Genomic DNA, 19,635 nt, shown 5'->3' with positions numbered 1-19,635 from the left:
GTAGGGACATTAGTCAATCCAAACAACATCACAAAAAACTCATAATGTCCATATTGAGTCCTAAAAGTTGTTTTCAACACATCCGACTCCTTCACCTTCAATTGGTAATACCCAGATCTTAAATCAATGTTTGAGAACACTGTTGAACCTCGAACCTGATCAAACAAGTCATCAATTCTAGGCAAAGGATATTTATTCTTATTAGTCAACTTATTCAACTGTCCATAGTCAATTCACATCCGCATCGTACCATCCTGTTTCTTCACAATAAAACAGATGCATCCTACGGAGATACACTCAGCCAAATGAACCCTCTATTCAACAACTCTTGCAATTAAATCTTCAACTCCTTGAGCTCTTATAAAACCCGTATTTTTCCTTATAAACTCTTGTAAACTCGACTCCAAGGACTAATCAGTCATTTTTCCTCTTTTTCGCATTTTTCCAACAATTGATCCATTTCTTGATCTAAATATAATAATTTTATTCAATTAACCAATTCAAGTATCATAAAATACCGAAATTCATATATTTGATCCTTAATCGCCATTTTACACTTTTACCCTTAATTTTTACTTTTTAGTCAATTTAGTCCCTAAACTCGAAACTTTCAAATTAACCACATTTAATTCAAATTCATGATAGCTGAATTCCTACAATCCCTATATAGCCCATATGTATCACTTTTTCACAAGAATTTCATGAAATTTCACTATTTTAATGATTTAGCCCTTAAACATTAAAATCAACAAAAACCACCTTACAAAATACTCCCATTTAACTATCAAGGTTATAAATCTATCACCATACTTAAAAAACATTACAAGTTCATCATTGGAAAATTTTAAAATATTTAATAGTTTTGAAAATAGAGATAAGGGTTAGCTAGACCTAGTTAAAATGATTTGAAAAACATAAAAATTACTAAAAACAAGCTTCAATTTCATACCATGCAAAGGACAATCGCTTGACCGAAAGCTTGGTTTTATTCAACTATGGAGTTTAGGTTCAAAACCATGAAAATGAAGATGATGATCATTGTAACGTTTGTTTTATTCCTTTATTATCTTAACATATAAAATCTTTTAATTAAAACATTTTAAAGATATAATATTTCTTATTTTTCCACCCACTAATCGTACATCATAATAATTAAGGTATATTTTCACTTTAAAACCTTCATTTCATACTTTTATAACTATTTAATACAAATAAACTTATAGCAATTAATTTTTACAACTTTTACGATTTAATCCTTTTTACTTAATTAATTATCTAAATGTCAAAATTTCTTAACTAGATTTCATACACTTATATAAATTAGGTCCCGATACCTCATTTTCTAAAACCACTTAACTTTAGAGACAAACCACTTGTACTTAAATATTCACTTAATCACCAAATATTATCAAATTCACTCATTGGATTTGTGGTCACGAAACCACCATTTGAAACATCATTGAAAAATGGGATGTTACAATTAGCTATTGAGTTTTCAGTATTTTATAGTGGTAGGCGCTGACTTAAATGCCCTAGACCAATAGTGAAGTTGTTGGTCGTTCACGCATATGTTTCACACCAAATTAGTATAGGTAGCCTAGTCGATTTGGATCCAAAAATTATTCTGGTAACATTCATTTGATTGAACCCTTAAAAAGGCTTTTTTGGGTTTTTTGGAAGCATTTTAATTCAATAAATATTGTATTTTAATTTAGGTTCAGTTTAAGTCTAAAGGAGGAATAGCGGGTTTTGCAAGTAGTGCTACAGTCGTGTGAAATTAAGGTATGGGTTTTAACGTATAAAATTTAAATGTTGATTAATATTTTTAATACTTAAAATGATGATTAATCTTTCTGGTCGGATTTAGTCAAATGGCTAAGTAAGTGATTTTAAGAGGACCGAATCAGGTACGTTTCGAGCCCTAGTTAAATGGTTGCATGGTTGCATGAGTGATTGAATGTTTGAATGTCTGGTATAGGTATGAATTAATATGAATTGTTTTGTGATATAATGTATGCTGGTTGTATGAGTAGCATGTATTAGAATGAAAATGAAATGTATGTTTGGGTAAAATGCTATGAAATATATTGAACGAAAGACTCCTACACATGCACTAGAAAATTGCTTATGAATGATAATAAAACTATAGCATGTTAGAATTTCACCGTATTGATGGTGAAACTGAATGATTGATAAATGTTATTACCGAATCAAAGTGAATGTTATTATGTGAGCATGTAAAACATGCTATTGAAATGGGAATGTAATGGAAACATGATTTTGATTGAAATTTGTATGACATATCGAATGTGCATAGTGTGGGATCATGTGGATGACGGAGGAGTTCCGTGGAGTAATTGTAGCATGTTAAGCCCGCATATATGTTGTTTGTGTGCTGCACCGAGAGTAATGAGAAGAACAACGATTATATAACATTTATTTTAAATGGTAGTATAATTACGTTACGTATAATGGTGGTCTAACCAGATCAAGCATAGCTCGAAATGTATGAAGTTTGGCAGACAAGTTCTGGGGAAGTCGTGGTGTATACCGGATGGTTGGGGTAGGAATTCTTTATGCATTGCATCATGTCCATGACACACCCGAAATATAATGTTTTATGCTATATGATATGTTGAATTAATTTATAGATTGATGGTTGCATGGATAATTGAATGTTCTTACTATTTAAACTCACACTGAGCTAGTTAGCTCACCCCATTGTTTCAAACATCTCAGGTAATGATCGAGACTAGGATTGGACATGGCATACGAACATAAGACAAACTTCAGATTTATAATTTATTTTGCTTAAGTTTTACCCAAGTTTATTTGGTTTTTGGACTGTAAAGTTATTCGAATTGTGGTTTGAGTTTTATTCAACTCTAGGGTTTTCATGCATGCATATTTGACAGATAAAATTGGTTTTATAAGCTTATTTTGATATTGTACAATACATGATACTTGGCTTAGTGTTAAAATAGGTTATAACACTGAGTTTTTCACTGTAATAAAAGATAATAAGGTTTTGCTAGGTGAAACGACAAGCAATGTGTTTTCTAAACCATGCAAATGCTAATAACATGACCTAAGGATGGTTGATTTAATTAATGGAATGTTTTCCAAAACAACAAAGGTAAACTGTGATTTTTCCTAAAAGAGAAAGTAACTAAGGTTTCCAAAGAATGGTAGGGTAGTTAGTCACATAGGTGGCTAACGTGATCTTCACAATTGTACCATAAAGTCTAGCCTAAGGTTGGGAAGGTTACAGAGAGTAAGTAGTTAGAAAAAAATTGAAAGAATAACCATTAAAAACTGAATGAAATCTAAAGAAAATATCATAATAAAATACTCTTTGAGTTTTCTCTTCAAGAATTTCTTTTGGGTTTCTTTTAAAATAAGTTTTAAAAATCATTTAGATTGCCAGAACAATCTTCAAACTTCTTTTTAGGCCAAAAATGCTATTTTTGTGTCGAGATTAGAGCCGTTCAGATGTGGTGGTGAAATTTTTTAATTCTAAGGCTCCCTAGGACTTCATCACGCCACTTCACTCTTTTCCATTCTTTCTTCTCTTTTTTCTTTTTATTGCTGTTCAGTTCCAATTTTTTTTTTGTTTCTAATCTTTCATTTATTTTCTTCCAAATCTTGAATCATCTAGAAAATGCATTCTCTCTTCTTAATACACCAAGAATCATTCAGAATTAGGATATCTCTTTAGTTCTTATTGTGCCGATTGCTTTGATCACAACAGTTTTATTATGGCTTGAGAATCAATTCTAACAAAATTTTTTGTTCTTTTGATTTCAGATTAGGTTGGAGGCCTTCTCTTGGTTCAAGAATGATTTCTTCTCATCCAAGAAACCCTAGCCCACTCATGTTTGGACTTCTCTTTGGCCGCCTCTCTCTTTCCTTGATGTTTGGTTTTCTTTTTCATTCTTTTAACACTAAACTAATCTGTTTTGATTAGATCTCAACTTCGAAGCTTATTTTCATCCAAAAAATGATTCAAAGCATCTGAATATACTTAACTCTTCATTGTTCATGGCTGGTCGAACCTTCTTTTAATCTCTCATGTGATTTTATTCTGTTTTGATCTTTATCTTTAACTTGTTACAATCATTTGTTTTCACTTAATTGCTAACCTTGATTTGTTTGGAATTCATAAAGAATAAGTGCTTCTTTAACCAACTTGGACTCCTCCAAGAACCTTAATTTGGATTCGGTTTCATTATTTTTTTATTACTTAATTTTTGTTGCTACACTTTTAATTCTAACTTGGATTGTTTGTGTTTCAGGTTGAGTCGAACTCCAAGTTTCCTTTCATTTGTCTATAGTCCTAAGTCAAATCCTCGACCTGGACAAAGCTTTGATCTTGTTTCACATGTGTCCCATCACAAACAAACCAAGTCCAACTTAATAACTAAAAGTGACAAATAAAAACAATTAACTGTGATAGAAAAAGAACAAATAAACCTAACAAGAACAAAGATCTTTAAAGAGTCTAAGTCGGATCATGAAGAGGACTTGTTCTTAGTGAATTCCAGTTGAATTAAGGCTGCCAAGTTGATAAAATGATTGATCGAGAATATATCTGGATAATTGATAAAGACATATGCGGAACAAGATTGTGATCTCTCATAATTTAATATAGCATATTAGACTAATTTCTGCACTTTAGGTGCTTGAAGGCAAGCATTTTGGGTAGGTTTTAATTATGTTTTTATAAGTTTTCATTAAGTTAATAAAATATGCAAATTAAGTCATTTATTGACCTTAGAGGCTGAATGAGGTCTAAGGGTGAGCTCATGAACTTTAAGTTTGCAAGAAACCATTAGAAGGTGTACTAAACTGATACTGATCACTATGTCGCAACACAAAATGCTCCATGTTGCAACATAGGGAGCATAATAGAGAAACCACAAGACTGCCTTCGATGTCGTGACACAAACCAAGGGTGTCGTGACATACCCTTGATGATATTGCAAGAGGATTATACTGACTCCTTTTTCGCGACACAAGTCTTGCTGTGTCGCGACATCGACTATAGACGGAAAATAACATGAGCCAGAGGGCGTTTTGGTCTGCACAATCAAACTTAAAGCTCGAGAATGTTAGCTGACCTAGGGTTAAGGACGACGATCACCTGAAGGCTATAAATAGGCTCCTTTTATTCTACTTTTGTACTATAACTAAATTAAAATATTAATTAGATCTTTCAGTGTTCAGATTAAAATTGATCAAGCACTCGCCTCCATTAGGTATGATCCTTGGAGTACTCACCTACTCCGTTGTAACTATATTACAACTGGACCTGTATACTTGCAAATACTGCCTCAGTAATATATCTTATACTGTAGTATTCATACTCTGGACATTAGTACGTCTAGAGGCAGTCCAGTTGTTGGCGTCATTGCCAGAGAGGCAACGCCACTAGTTTGATTTTAATTTTTATACTCTCAAAAGAATAATTTGGAAATTTCCAGCTTACAGATACGATCTTTAATTTATTTAACTTACTAACTTCACTATTAGTTATTTGTTTTTCTCAGGAAACCCTTGTGCTCATTCCAAATTAGAACTACAGCTATTATAAAAAAGGGGACAGGTCAACAGGAGAATGTGTGAGAGGTTTTATAGCAAATAAACTATATTTTTGAAATTTTGGAAGGAAAGGAGCAAATTTTAAAATAAGGGAAAAGAAGGAGTGGCCTGATGGAAAATTTCCCAAATTTTGAAAATCAGGTGGGGGTTTGTCGTTTTAAAAACACTGCAGCTACCTCACTTTTCACTCAATTTTCACCCGAATTGAAAGATTTTTCTCTTTTTTTCTAATTTTCATAAACCAAATATCAGAGAATAGATCTAAACCTTTTCTCTCCCAAAATTCTCTTTAAAATCTCTCGAAATAATTTTTAAAGTTTGTCAAAAAGTCATCCGAATTTCTAAAAGCATTTTGATTCAAACTTCCAAATTAATGATTTGAGTTCAATTGAAGGTAATCCTCATCTCTAAACTTGTTTTTAAGTTGATTTCAATCATTATTTGAAAAATGTCCCATTAAGATGTCTCCAAGCCCATCTGAATGTTTGGAAAGTAATTTAATTGAATATTAGGCCAAATTATCAAAGTGGCCCAAATTGTACAATATTTAAACTATAGGTCCAGATTTATTTTAATCATCATGAAAGAATTCAGACCAAAGAGCCCATTTAATTATTTTGGTTGAGTTCCCATTAAAAGTCCACACTTAGAATTATTTTATTTTATTTGATAAGTTGTCATATTAGTTATTCCATTAGGGTTAGAAATACTTATTTTGGGGGCCTATAAGTAGCATGGACATTCACCCTTATACACATACAATTGATTTATGCTTTTTTGAGTAAATAATAATTCTCTTTGAGTTTTTCTTCAAGAATTGCTCTTGAGTTTCTTTTAGAAGTTGTTTTAACAATCTTTTAGGTTTTGGGAATCATCTTCAAGCTTTTTCTTGCCAAGGATCTCTTCCTTGGAGGGGGAATTAGAGCCATTGAAAGGAGTTGTGGATTCTTAATGTTTTCAAGGCTTCTTAAGACATCATCTTCTCTTTTTTATCCTTAATTTATTGTTTCTTGCTTATTTAAGTTAGTTCTTGTTGTTTTGGCTTGTTGATTTTATTGATTTTTGTTCTAGGTTAAAGTTGCTTCAAGAAGGACGTTCTCCTATCTTGTTCGATCAAGAAACACATAAAAATTAGGAGTTTTAATCTTTTCTTGTTGTTTCAAGCATTCTTGCACAAAACAATTTGCTTGTCTTTAAAATCACTTCTTACAAATCTGTTTGTATTTTTTTACAGATCTGGTTGGGGCATTTTCTTAAGGTCCAAGGATGGTTTCTTTCCATCCAAGAAACCCTAATTCGTTCTCATTTGGACTCTTTACTAGTCGATTCATCTTTCTTTTGTTTTAATTTCGTTTGACTCTCCTTTGTAACAACTAATCTGTTTTCGTTATTTCTCGTTTCAGTTTACATTCGTCTAGAGATCTAGGATAAATTTGTGACTTTGACAAACTTTACGATCTGCTTCTGCCTTCATCCATATCATTTTTTATCATTTGGTATCAGATTTGGGTGTTTTAGGTGTTCATGGTTGATTTCTAAACTGATTTCCAGTGCAAAACAGCCTATAATCAATTTTTACCTAGAATTTTTTTATGAAAAAAATATTCTTGAGTGGGTAAATGTTTTTCAATTGATCTAAAATTTTATATACTAATTCTTGGCACTGTATTAAAATATAAAAAATATTTCTAACGAAAAAAATGAACAAAAAAACATAGAAAAAAGAAAATATGAAAGTAAAAAAAATAAAAAAAATATTATGTGGGTTGAATTTTTTTGCCAAAACTTTCCAGATAAGATCTATATTATTTGAGGAGGCTCCAGTTTAAATTTCGTGATTTTTGGAAATTGGGAACACCTCGAACGGAGTTTAAATTTGGTTTGAGTTTCAACAATTTTCATTGGCTATTAGCCTTAGGTTTTCATTTTTTTTTCTTTTTATTGTTCCTATATGCATTTTAACACTTTATTGTTTCTTGTGTTAGTAGGTTAATGTAACAACCCATTTTTAGTGAAATCAGAATAGTGGTTTTGGGACCATAAATTTGAGGTTAAAAAATTATTTTATTATTATTTTATGTTCTACAACATGATAGTATTACCGTATAAAAATTTCGTTAACAAATTTTACTGTTTACTTGCTCAATTTGATAAAAAGGACTAAATCGCGTAAAGTTTAAAAGTTGAGTTCTAATAGCTAAAGGTATTCAATAGCTATGGAACTTTAAAGTGGAGGCCCTTATATGTTAATTATACCATTGATGTACTTGCTTGAGTTCTGAAGTTTGATGATAAAAAATGAATGGTGGTTGTTAGATAAATAACCTTTGTAAAGGAATTTTTAGTAAAATTGTCAAATAGAGACTAAGTTGAAAAATAGAAAATATTATGTGGTAAATTTGTGAATTTGTGAAAAATATGGGCTTATATTAGTATGTATATAAATCGAATAGGCTTGGGTAAGGGAAAAATTGCATGAATTTCATTTTCTAAGCCTAGGGACTAAATTGTAAAGAATTAAGAGTACAATGGCAAAATGGTAATTTTTCCAAAATTACATGTACTAATTGAATGTGAAAAATATTAAATTGAGTTAAATTTATCGGTATAGATCAAGATAAACCTCGTGCGAAGTTAGATCGGGGTAAAGGAAAAATCTCAAATTAATTGCCTCCGTATCTACGTATACTCGTCGAGGTAAGTTCGTTTCATTCAATTGTGTAATTATATGCTTTAATTGAATTATACTTATGTGATTTGTATTATTGTCATATATGAATATCGATCGTATATTCGAAGACATACGATGATTACCGAGTCCCGTTTGAACCTTAAGAATTCGTAGGATACAAATGACATGTCATTAGGGTACCGATTCTTAGCTCGAGAGAGCTTACTGATATTTAGCTCGCATGAGCTTACTGATATTCAGCTCGAATGAGTTTATCATTTATAGCTCGTAAGAGTATGTCGATTTAGAGCTCGTTTGAGCATACATGTACAGGAATTGACGGATTACAATTTAGTACAACCTATGTGTGCTACCCGAGTATCTAATGATATTCTAAATGGTTTAACAGGCACAGTTCTGTTACGAGATTATATGAGTTCAATACGAACTACTACAGGTATTTACATGAAATACATGGAAATAATGTTAAATGATACATTGATATAAGAAATGGATGATACATGTTTAGGCAACTTGAATATTGTTGAGTTCATCCATGTGTATTGGCTATTATATGTGTTTCACATGATTAACATATTGGTGAATATGTGCTTAGGCATTAGGCCAAATTGAGTTGGGATATGTTATGTTACTTACCTAAATTGTGATTAAATGGTAAGTTAAATTCTATGTTATACGAACTTACTAAGCTTAAATGCTTACTCTGTGTTATTTTTCGTGTTTTATAGAGATTCAGAAGCTCGTTCGAGTTGGAAGCTTGTCGAAGCTAGATCACACTATCCATCAGCTCTTTTGGTACTTTTAGTTGGATACTTTTGGTTATAATGGCTAAATGTTGGCCTATATGTGTTTTGTTGACATTAGCCACTTATTTGGCTTGTGTTTTGGTATTTTGGTATGTGCATAATTTACCTTAAAAGGTTGATGTGTGGTTGAATGATGAAAGGTAAAATAGTAGTTGAATATGCAAGTGAGGTATGTTTTAATACTTGGTGTGATTTGGTACTACGTTATGCTAAGCATATATGTGTGCTTGAGGCTATTGAATAAGTGGTACAATTGATACCAAATGGTAAGTTTTGGTATATAATTTACATGTTGTGTATTGATGCAATTATACATAAAATTTGGTTGATTACTTGGTTACATGGATAACATGGTTGAACATAATTATACTTGTCATTTGAGGTGCCTAAGGGCATATTGGTTGTATGTGAATATATCACATGTGTAAAGCTTGCTCATGCTTATTTTGGATGCTTGATTATAGCTATTGTATGTGTGCATTTTTTAGTGTAGGTTGGTGCCGAATTGGGTGAGAAATGTGCCTTGTAAAATGGACTATTTTTGTCCATACGGGTAGAGACACGACGTGTGTCTCAGCCATGTGTGACACACGACCAGGTGGCACGTCCGTGTGTCCCCTGTAGTTTTAAAGGGTTACAAGTCAGGCTGTTACACGGCCTAGTGCACGGCCTGACATACGAGCGTGTGAGGATACGTCGAATGGTACACGGCCTGGCTCATGGGTGTGTGGCTTGGCCGTGTGGCCCAAGTCAGTGAGTTACACGTGTAAGGACACGGGCTGAAACACTGCCATCTATCCCTATTTTGAGTGCCCACACGGCCTAAGACACGAGCGTGTCTCTTGCATGTGTGACCCTTACAAAATTTAAAATTTGCAATGTTTTTCGAAAAATTCTACAAGTCTCTGATTTAGCCCCGACTTGTTTCTAACATGTATTTAGGGCGACTAGGGCTTGTATAGTATGTATGATTTTGATTATTTTTATTATGAATATTGATAAGTTATGAAATGATCGAAATTCTTTTTGTTTGTAATGTAAACTCCAGTAACACTCTGTAACCCTATTTTGGCGACAGATATGAGTTAGAGGTGTTACATTTATTGGTATCAGAGCTACGGTTTAGTTGATTCTCAGACTGAATGTAGTGTGTATGAGTCTAGCTATACATGCCATTATATAACCTATGATAGCGTTGTATGAGTATGCCCAAAGATCAGTCATGAGATGGTTGTAATAACATACTTGATTTATCATGTTTATTAATATAAGGCGTTACCATTATTATTTCAGTTTCTTTTCTATATGTATAAATAAATTGTTTTTATAATAATATCCTGAGAATAATATGATTATTCTTAAAAGGTCCTGACTTCTTGTAACATAGGTAGCAATGATGCATTGCTAGATGCCACTCATTGTTTGTAACATTAGAACCGTTCTAGAATTACTGCTAATGTTACAAGAACCTATAGGGTCACACCCTATGGTTGAAATGAACGGAATAAAACATAGTCGGTATTGTGTTTGGTTGTCACATGAATTAAATTAATTATAGAATTAATTTAATTGGGCAATCAAATATCAAACATATTATATGTACAAGAATGTTGTATACATAATGAGAACACATTTCTATTAATATATATGAATTTGGTTCGTATATAAATTTAAATAAATATAGTTTACCGAAATCTTTATTATAATTAATGTAGTTATAATTTTCGATTAAAAAACTATATTTATTTTAATTATAATTATTATGTTCGGATAAAAATATATATACCAATTAAAAAACCCTAAATATATTACGTATTTTTGCTTGTGAGGTCTAGCAGCCGTCAAGCAAAGTTTTCTCCAAAACAGTTTTGGAGATTTTCTTCCGTTCATTGTCAAATTGGGTGGATTACATAGAGCTCGGAATCATAAAAGGTTGCGGCTTGGTTCGATAATAGATTAGAGTTCTCATTGTCAAGGCGTCGCTATCTACACAGATTGAAATTACGGTAATTTCGAAACCATTATTTCACCCCGATTCTTTCCTTGCACATGGATCCATGGGTTGGATCGCCAGAATTATTTTTTTATTATTAATTTTCACTGCGCCTTGGAGGTACCGGCGTTCCAGCAAGTGTGATATCTCCTGATTGTTTTAAAACATGTTTTCATATAACAATGACATCAAACCGAGATGAATTTGATGAAGTAGAGAGACATGCTCAAGCTTTCGTTCACAGAGTAGCTTTGAGCAGTACGAGGCCCGTATCTGAGGGCTGAAGAGGAGAGGGTAAGGAAGCCTTTTTCTAGATGATGAATGATTGGTTCACCGAGTTTGTATGGACGGACCCGACTGCTCAACAACTTCCACCCCTCCTGTTCCCCAAGCAGTTCCCGTAATTCCTCAAAGTACGAAACTAATCCGACTGTTGATAAGATTTGTAAGTACAAGGCTGAAGAATTCTAAGCTATTATTAAAGATAATCTTGAGAGAGCTAAATTCTGGTTAGAGAATACAATCAGGGTTCTTGACGAACTATCTTGTTCACCGGTTGAATGTCTTAAGTGTGCAGTATCTCTACTAAAAGATTCGACTTATTAATGGTGGAATACATTGACTTTTGTAGTGCCAAGAGAATAGGTCACTTGGGAATACTTTCAAATCGAGTTCCAAAATAAATATATCAGTCAGAGGTTTTTGGATCAGAAACGTAAAGAATTTCTCGAGCTCAAGTAAGGGCTTATGACAGTGTCTAAATATGAACGAGAGTTTGTTCGATTGAGTAGATATGCTTGAGAGTGCATTCTGACTAACACTGCAATGTGTAAGCGATTTGAAGATGGATTAAACAAGGATATAAAGCTTTTAGTTGGGATCCTTGAGTTGAAAGAATTCGTTATTTTAGTTGACAGATCACATAAAGCCGAGGAGCTGAGTAAAGAGAAAAGACACGCTGAATTTGAAGTTAGAGATTCGAGTAAGAGATTGACGGGAAATTCATATTAGTTAGCATCGAAGAAATCAAAAGAACATCACTATCGTTCTACTACTTATGTGGGATATTCTAGTAGAGACTGAGGTACCCGACGCTCTAGCCTAAACCATAAGCTACATCTGTAGCGAGTGTGTGCAGTGTTAGAGATGCCAAACACAAATGTAAGCACTGTAACAGAGCACGTTATGGTGAGTGTCGAGTGAAGAGCGGAGCGTGCTTCAAGTGTGGTTCTTTAGACCACTATCTTAGAGATTGCCCAAAGAAATCTGAGAAAGAGAAAGCTCAGACCATGAGACCGAGCAATACTACTACGAGAGGTAGATCACCTTGTAATCCCAAAAATGTGAGTGGTAGTCGTGGCGTGGAAAAAGACTCTGCTATGAGATCCAAGGCACGAAAACTAGCTAGGGCTTATGTTACTCGTGCTCGTGAGGATACTTTTACTCTAGATGTTATTACCGGTGCTTTCTCTATTTATGATACTGATGTAATTGCTTTGATAGATCCAGGATCAACCTATTCGTATGTTTGCACGAATTTAGTATCTAGTAAAAATTTAGCTATTGAGTCCACTGAATTCATGGTTAAAGTGTCAAACCCCCTAGGCCAGTATGTGCTAGCTGATAAAGTTTGCAAGAATTGTCCTTTGATGACTTGGGGTTATAGTTTTCTGGCTGACTTGATGCTATTATCGTTTGATGAATTAGATGTGATTTTGGGCATGAATTGTAGACAAAAGCTTATTGTATTAATATGTCAGAATGTTGAGATGCTTCGTATTGGATCATATAATCTGAGTCGATTGCCTATTGTGATATCAGTTATGTTAGCATAGAAATATGTGAGAAAAGGTTGTAATGCATACCTTACTTATGTATTGGATACTAAAGTGTCTGAATTGAAGCTTGAATCAGTGCCAGTGGTTTGTGAGTATTCCGATGTGTTTCCAGAGGAGTTACCTAGATTACCACCGATTAAAGAAGTCGAGTTTGTAATAGAATTTGCACTGGGAACATCTTTGATATCAATAGCACCTTACAGAATGGCTTCTACCGACTTAAAAGAGTTGAAAGCATAGTTGCAAGAGTTGACAGATTGGGGTTTTACTTGACCTAGTTTTTCACCTAGGGTGCACCGGTTCTGTTTGTTAAGAAAAAGGATGTATCGATGAGATTATGTATTGACTACCATCAGCTCAACAAGGTTACAATCAATAACAAATATTCGCTTTCTCAAATTGATGATTTGTTCAATCAGTTGAAAAGTGCCACAGTGTCCTCGAAGATTGATCTTCGTTTTGGTTACTATCAGCTATGAGTGAAAGATTCAGATGTGCCAAAGACTGCATTCAGAACTAGGTACGAACACTATGAATTTCTTGTAATGATGTTTGGTTTACATCACAATTTTGGAGAAAGTTGCAAGAAGCTCTTGGTACGCAGTTGCATTTTAGCATTGCATTTCACCCTCAAACTAATGGTCAGTCTGAGTGCGTAATTCAGATTCTTGAAGAAATGCTGCGATGTTGTGTACTAGAGTTCGAAAGCAACTAGGAGAAATATTTACCGTTGGTCGAATTCGCGTATAATAATAGTTTTCAGTCGTGCATAAAAATGACACTGTATGAGGCTATGTATGGTCACAAATGGCACACTCCATTATACTAGACCCCACTTAGTGAGAAAAAGATACACGGGGTTGATTTGATTTGCGAGACTAAAGAAAGAGTGAAAGTGATTCGAGATAGTTTGAAAGTAGCTTTAGATCGTCAGAAATCATATGTGGATCTTAAAGGTAAAGACATAGAGTTCCAAGTCGGTGATAGAGTATTTTTGAAAGTATCACCCTGGAAGAAAGTTCTTCGATTTGGTCGCAAATGGAAACTGAGTCCGCGATTTATCGGGCCGTACGAGATTACTAAAAGAATCAAACCTATTACATACCGATTAGCTTTACCGTCAGAACTTGAAGGAATTCATAATGTCTTTCACATGTCTATGTTGCGACAATACCGATCTGACCCTTCACATGTTATCTCCTTGACGGATGTCGAGATTTAGCCTTATATGACATATAGTGAACAACCTATCAAAATTCTAGCACGAGAGGTGAAAGAATTGAGAAATAAAAACATAGCTTTAGTGAAAGTTCTCTGGAAAAGACATGGAATAGAAGAAGCCATCTGGGAACCCGAGGAAGCAATGAGAAAGCAATATACGAACCTCTTTTGTAGTAAGATTTTCGGGGACGAAAATCCCTTTAGAGGGGAGAGTTGTAACAGCTTGTTTTTAGTGAAATTGGAATAGTTGTTTTGGGACCACAAATTTGAGATCAAAAAATTTATTTTATTATTATTTTATGGCCTATAGCATGATAGTATTACCGTATAAAAATTTCGTTAAGAAATTTTATCGTTTGCTTATTCAATTTGATAAAAAAGGACTAAATCGTGTAAAGTGTAAAAGTTGAGTTCTAATAGCTAAAGGTATTAAATAGCTATGGAACTTTAAATTGGAGGTCCTTATATGATAATTAGACCATTAGTATGTTAGTGGATGATAATGACTTGACAATTTTTTAATTTGGATTAATTTTAAAGGTTGATTAAGTAATTAAATAATAAACGATAAGTTAAAATAAAATCAAATTTGCTATCATCTTTTTTCATCAATGTTCAATCGAATATCAAAGGGAAAAAAAGCCATTTTTTTCTCATCTAGGGTTTACTTTGAAGCTTAATTGGTGAGTGATTTTTGTCCGATTTTTAATGATTTCTATGTTTTCGAGAACGTTGTAGCTTAATCTAGCTATCTCGGGGACTAATTTGCAAAATTGTTAAACTGTTAGGGTTTTACCATTGATGTATATTCTTGATGTTTAAATTTTGATGACAGAAAATGAATGGTTGTTGTTTGATAAACAAGTTTTGTAAAGGAAATTTTAGTAAAATTGTCAAATAGGGACTAAGTTGAAAAATAGAAAATAATATGTGGTAAATTTGTGAATTTGTTAAAAATATGGGATGCTATTATTATGTATAGAAATTGGCTAGGCTTGGGTAAGGAAAAATTGCATGAATTTCATTTTTTGAGCCTAGGGACTAAATTGCAAAGAACTAAGAGTACAAGGGCAAAATGGTAATTTTCCAAAATTACATGTTGGACTAATTGAATGTGAAAAATATTAAATTGAGTTAAATTTATTCATATAGATCAAGATTGACCTCATGCGGAGTTAGATCGGGGCAAAGAAAAAATCTCGAATTAATCACCTCCGTATCTACGTATACTCATCAAGGTAAGTTTGTGTAATTAAATTGTGTAATTATATGCTTTAATTGAATTATATGTATGTGATTTGCATTATTGTCATATATGAATATCGATCACATATCTGAAGATGTACAATGATTACCGAGTCCTGTTTGAACCATAGGAATTCGTAGGATACAAATGACATATGATTTGGGTTACCTATTCTCAGCTTGAGAGAGCTTACCGATGTTCAGCTCGCATGAGGTTACTGATGTTCAGCTTGTATGGGCTTACCGTTTATAGCCTGTAAGAGCATACCGATTCAGAGCTCGTATAAGCATACATGTACAAGAATTGATGGATTATAGTTCGGTACACCCTATGTGTGCTACTGTAACGCTTGGGTTTGTGCAAGTGTACACATTCGTTATCAAGTAATAAGTAAGTATCGAGTTATCGTCTCCACATGGATTGTGCTTGTGCTAAGTCACTTAACTTGTAAAATTATATTAACAATTTAAAAAAAAGAAAAACACAATATAATTGAGAAGTGATGTCTAAATTAAATTAAATGCAATGATCCCTAATGCAAGTTTTCCTAATATGCAGACTATATAAATGAAGTAAATTTTAGCAAAATTAAACACAATTTGCAACAACTATAACATAAATAAACTAGGACAATTACTTTAATTAAACTTAATTTATTATCATCATACTTAATAATATTTGGAAAAATATTCCATGGCAACTTGATCTTTCATGAGTTTGGAAACCAAATTAGGTCCTTTCGGAATCCTTTACTTAGTAAATACACATTTTACTAATCCTTATTTATTAAGGGTTTCTTAACATTCGTGTGAGGTAACAAGGATGTGTTAGGTTTGAAACAATTTAATCACACAAATCTAAAAACTATGCAGATAACAGAGCCTGGTTAGGGTTGTTATGCAACCTACAATTTAATTCTGTTAGGATCTAAATTGAGCATGCACACTTCAATTATGCGTCCATTCACCATCGTCTGGTTAGGATCGCTTAGCTAATTCAGGTGCATTTCAAACGTATGAATGAAATACAGACTTGATTTTAATTGAAAACATGATCGATTGAGACATAAACATTATAAGCATGAATCAAATAAATATTACTTAACTAAAATAATCATCCTAGATTAAATAAAATTAAGCGATCATTGATGTAAACAAGAACAAAGAACTCATAGCAAACATCTTTAAATTAAATTAAAGAAGAGAAAGATTAAACCCAATTCAGAACGGTTGTCACCCAAGACTCTGACTGACGAGACTCCTTCGCTCCTTTCCTGATGCTCTCCAAGGTGGCCGACCAAGGGCTCTTTAGGAGGCTAATTTGCTAAAATCCTTTATGCAAGGATGGTGATAGGCGTGAGAGGTAAGAGAGTTGAGAGAATTGAGAGAGGAGAGAATGATGAGAAGTGAGGGATGATGGATGAATGGATGAGAGGGTCTTATTTATAGGTGAGGAGAGGGGGATAGTTTACTAAAAATAGGGGTGTTCATCCTTTGAAAAATCTTCCATGGTTGGTCGGCCATATATCAAGCAAATCAAGCTGATTTTTCCTTGATTTTTGGTCAATTTGGATGCCACAACAATTCAGGATTAAGACTCGATCAAGTGCAAATCTTCAGGTAAATCTCTAATTTCTTCAATTCTTAGAGGACCTTGTATAATTAAACCAAAAGTTGGTTTATAATCAATCATGTGCAGCTAAAAATTGGGGTGACTTGGTCCCCACTTGGACGGTTTTGCAATTAGAAGAAAATCCTTAGACCTGTCAAAAATAACAGATAGTTTAGAGGTCCAATAAATTAATTTAACAACTTTGATTAATCAATTTACTTAATTAATTAAACCCAATTTTTATTAATGAAATATTTAAAATGAATTTTAAAATATAACATTATATTTTATTATTTAATTTAATCATGCATGGCCTATTTCATAGCTTAAAAATATAATATGCTTAAATTAATATAAAATAAGCCATTTTATGCATGAAAACTATTTAATAAAACATAAAATCACATTTTAATAATTTCTATGCCCTAATTTCATATTTTCACATATTTCATTAATTTATTAAACAGTTACTTGGTTTTAACAACAATTTTAAGTAAAAAGGTGATGAATTATATAGGAAATATCCTCTATATTTTTCTGTTTACACACCCCCAAACTTAAATCATTGCTCGTCCCGAGAAATGTTCATACGCAACACAAGGTCTTGCTAAGGCAAATTTTGCTAAGAGTGTAAATATCATCAATCTTCGTCCCATAATCATGCATCAATAAATTCATGCTCATAGATCTTCTTCATTAACAAGTAACTCGTATACAAACATTTTAAAAGGTTTATTTTAAGTTTCAAGATATGCCAACATGAATCATAGTTTGCATGTATGTCATAGCCATAGATAATATTCTTCATTCAACACAATTTCTCATCAATCAAGCAAAACAATCATATTTATGATCTTCATATGTTGAACTTAGTACTTCCTCTCCACTAATGTAGGTGACATAATCATCAAATCAATAGGTCTTTTACAAGGTTGTAATGGGGCTAGGTTAAAGGTAGGGATTTTAAGAGATGGGACATTTCGGTTTCAAAAATCTTAACCTTTAACTTTGTCTTGGATTTCTCGAAATTCAACCTTTTTCTTCAAGTGAACCTTTGGAACACCCCTAAACTTATTTTAAACTCAAGCTCATACATTTTTTCTTTTTGAAGACAAAGCGAACTTTTCTTCGTTTTTTTTAAGCATGAGCACATACATCTTTATGAAAAATTTCCTCAAATGTTGATTCCCAAGACACTTAAGTTAATATAGGTGTACAAATTAGGATAATTTTTTTAAAAAAAAATGGTAATTGGCTTATAATGTAGGTTCATTGCAAACACAGGCCTTAAAGCTCAAAATTATGGTTTCAAGGGTCTAATATAGTAAGGTGGGCTTGAAAAGGCTCAAACGACCCAAAGAAAAATGGTGACTATGTCATTTTAGATTTTTATGTCCCCTAGGATTTCACCTCAAGAAAGTTACTAAGTCAATTCTAAAAATATAAACCTTCATGCATGCCTGATCTCAAGAGAAACTAAGTTTTCATGGCAAACATTACCTAAGACTGAGATCATAAAAAACATTCCATTCTTCACGATAACATACAATCACTCATATAAAATCGTCATCATACTTGCATACAAGCTATCTTATTAAAAAGAATTTCTCTAGTCATTCATTTATTAAAACATTATTATGAAAGAAACGATTGAAACATACTTGAAAATTTTAAAATTTGAGCAATTTATTTGCCTTACCCTCCCTCAAAAGGAAGCAATGTCCTCATTGCAAGAACAAGTAATGAATTAAAACTGAACACCAGGTAGAGTTGTAAATAAAGAGAGGTGAGTCATTAAGACTGCTTAAATACCAAGTCTTTCCTAATAAGCCAATCCTAGACATGTTTATTCCCATTGCCACATCACTTAGTCTTATTCTTTCTAAAGAAGTATTTATTCATGCTTGCTATGTTTTATTTAGCAAAGATTAAATCCTAATCACTAAATAAATAAATTTCTAAAGACCTAAAAAACGATTAAAAAAATAACAAGACAAGAATCCCCCCTTTTATTTTTATTACTCATTCCCCTTGTCTTCTTTAGTCCATCTCCGCTTGCATCATCAGTATCTTCTGTCCATGTCTCAAAGATAGCATATGGGAACTCAGGAACAAAAGTGTTAGAGATATTCTTAAAAGTATTTTGAATTGAATCATCCCTAATTTTTGCATATTTCCAGTAAGTTTGTTGTTGATTGTGCATGAACTTGCACATATCCATCAAATTTGACAGCTTCGATTTCTTTTAAGTACTTGCAAGAGTCGACATTGGAGTCATAAATCCTGGTTCAACACTTAACTTGACTGGTTCTTCTTCTAGCTCAACCCTTGGTTTAGTGTTTTCAGCTCCTTCAACTGGTTGAAGACTATTTGGTTCCTTATCAGATTCTCCTTCTTCAGTGTCTGTAACTGAATCAACTTCAGTTTCAGTTTTATTTGTTGACTCTTCAGTTTCTAGCTCTGTTGGTTCCTCCTGCTCGCCTTGGTTCAGCTCATGCACTCTCTTTACTAACCTATCAAGATCATGACTTGTAATGCACCCTTGAACGTACTGCCCCTTCAGATTTGCTTGTGTTTTAACATGGGCCCTTAAGAAAAATGAAGTAATTAATGATGGGAAATAAGCA

This window comes from Gossypium hirsutum, chromosome D07, assembly GCF_007990345.1.
Source record: "Gossypium hirsutum isolate 1008001.06 chromosome D07, Gossypium_hirsutum_v2.1, whole genome shotgun sequence".
Lineage (NCBI taxonomy): Eukaryota > Viridiplantae > Streptophyta > Magnoliopsida > Malvales > Malvaceae > Gossypium > Gossypium hirsutum.
Note: the sequence above shows the minus strand (reverse complement) of the source record.